The 2,156-nt window shown below is 41.8% G+C and overlaps 1 protein-coding gene across 1 annotated transcript in view; it reads right to left on the bottom strand.

Moving 5' to 3' along the window:
- Positions 1-2,156, bottom strand: part of LOC101860245 (deoxyhypusine hydroxylase) — a 13,588-nt gene that overhangs the window by 6,784 nt on the left and 4,648 nt on the right. The gene's annotated exons all lie outside the window — the stretch shown is intronic.

Below are 2,156 nucleotides of genomic sequence, written 5' to 3' on the forward strand. Positions count from 1 at the left end.
CCAGAGCATCTACAGCGGGTAGTCTCATCTTCTTTCGATCCAGAGCAAACTTTTCATTTGAGTATGCTGCCACTATCTTCTCTCTATCCTTGATAATGGTGGGAATCGACCCTTGTGGAATGTCGAACGGACGACAAATCTCTGCCAGTAGAGTAGAGCTTGCTTTTTGTCAACAGTCTGGATTATTTCGTATTTTTTGTCAATTAAAAGGCATTTTCTCTTGTGCTTGACATCGTTGGTGACCATAATGAAAGAAGTAGGCTTTGATCTAGTCCGACCGGTCGTCCTCTCTCTCTCTCTCTCTCTCTCTCTCTCTCTCTCTCTCTTACTTTTTACACATTGTTAACGAGCCTTTGTCCCTGCTATAACCGGTTGGGCTCCGATGAGGCCCTGTTATTGCCGATAACGTTTAATAGAGACAAAGAGTAGGAAAAAACGGGGATTTTAAACATCCCTGTTATTACCGGATCCCTGTTATTTCCGGGCCTGTTATATATGGTTTCCACTGTACTTATAATGCATATAGTAAAAAATACAATTGTTTATAAACATGTATATATTTATAGCAATTCTTCATCAAAATTTCTGTTCATCCAAGTTCTCAAAGCAATCCAACCAGATTTTTAATTCATCAAGAACACCACTTTAACTCCACAAAGCCGTAATTTTACCCCAAGCCAATTCTGAATCGTTTTCACTTGCACGCATGCGTATCAACATGTGAGATGACATTCTGATCTACTCATCACATCTCACTCATGACTTAGGCTTAGGGTCTTTAAGGCAGGCTTACTTAGACTTAGATCTTTAGATCTACCACTGTCAAGTCTGAGTCTGTCACTTAAAGATCTATGGCAATGACAGAAGTAGGCCAATGTCTCAACTTCTTGATCTTAACTTACCTTTTAGTCTTACTTACTTACTCTTGGACTTAGACTTGGTGTTTAAGACACAAGACAAGCGGATAGCTAGAGAACGAAAACTAAACGTCACTGGCCGAAATTTAGAGTAACAGCCATCTTGTTTGACCTTGCAAGGGGGATGCCCGCCACGTCTTCTGATCATGATTCTAAAGATCCAGGCCTAGTGATGACAGTTTCCAAGCTTCCCTCTTTGAGTCTTTCCTAGTGTTTCCCTCTAGTCCTAGCCTGCTTTAGCACCTCACAGTATCCATCCTAGATGTAGGTCACAAACGCACACAAACTCAAGCAGACTGACACACACTCACTTGAGCTGCGGGAACATGGGACCTGGTCATAACAGGACTTACGCTCGGTGCGTGTGCACTGAGCCAGGGCCGGACTGATATCATCGACCGGATGGAAGGCAAGGTGTTGAAATACACTTATGGGAACTTACACCCGGCTCCCATAGGATGAGGGTTAACGTACTCAACTTGCACCCAAGGCCTCCAAAATTTTTTGCCTTTATCCGAGAACGCTAGGTATTCGATCGTACGCATTCAAACTCAAATATCAGGGGAGTGGCTGAAAGACAGGAGTGAGAAGGAACCAGGAGAAGCAGTACATAATAGAGAAAGAGTCAAGAGCCCGGGGTGGGAGGGGAGAGAAAGTAGAGATGGAAACAGATGACAGAATGTCTAGAGAACAGGAAAGGAGGTGAAAGGAAAAAAATTTAGTAGAGGAAATTTTTACTTCGCTGTCAGGTTTCTAAGCCGGGGTCTATTGAAATAAATCAGAGGAAAATACAGCACTTTTAGCCCTATCCGTACGTCGCGTTTTACTATCGTATCCATACGATGTGGGGAACTCTGTGCCGCAACTTTCCAAAGAGGAAATAAACTCATTAATCTGATCTGTACGCTTTGCATAGCAGTCTGTCAAAATGATTTTTTGAGAAATACTGAAAGTTTCAAAGAGATCTTCATACTAGAAGTATTCTAAAAAGTAAAGAATACAGTAAGTCTAATGCTCCTATGCTACACTGGTACTGCAATAACTCATGTACTTTCTTTGCCAAGAAGTTCATGTCAAACATGTTCGAGATGAGAAGTGACATTGACAGAGTTTCTGGTGCTGTTAAAAGCATTAATGACAGAGTTCTCAATATTGTTGTTGTTGTTGTTAGCGATCCAGTAGCATCTGAGCGTTAACTCTTCTGCATGATGCCATTCGGTAATAGTTGCATGTTTGTTC

Source organism: Aplysia californica, unplaced genomic scaffold, assembly GCF_000002075.1.
Source record: "Aplysia californica isolate F4 #8 unplaced genomic scaffold, AplCal3.0 scaffold00085, whole genome shotgun sequence".
In the NCBI taxonomy this organism is placed as follows: Eukaryota; Metazoa; Mollusca; class Gastropoda; order Aplysiida; family Aplysiidae; genus Aplysia; species Aplysia californica.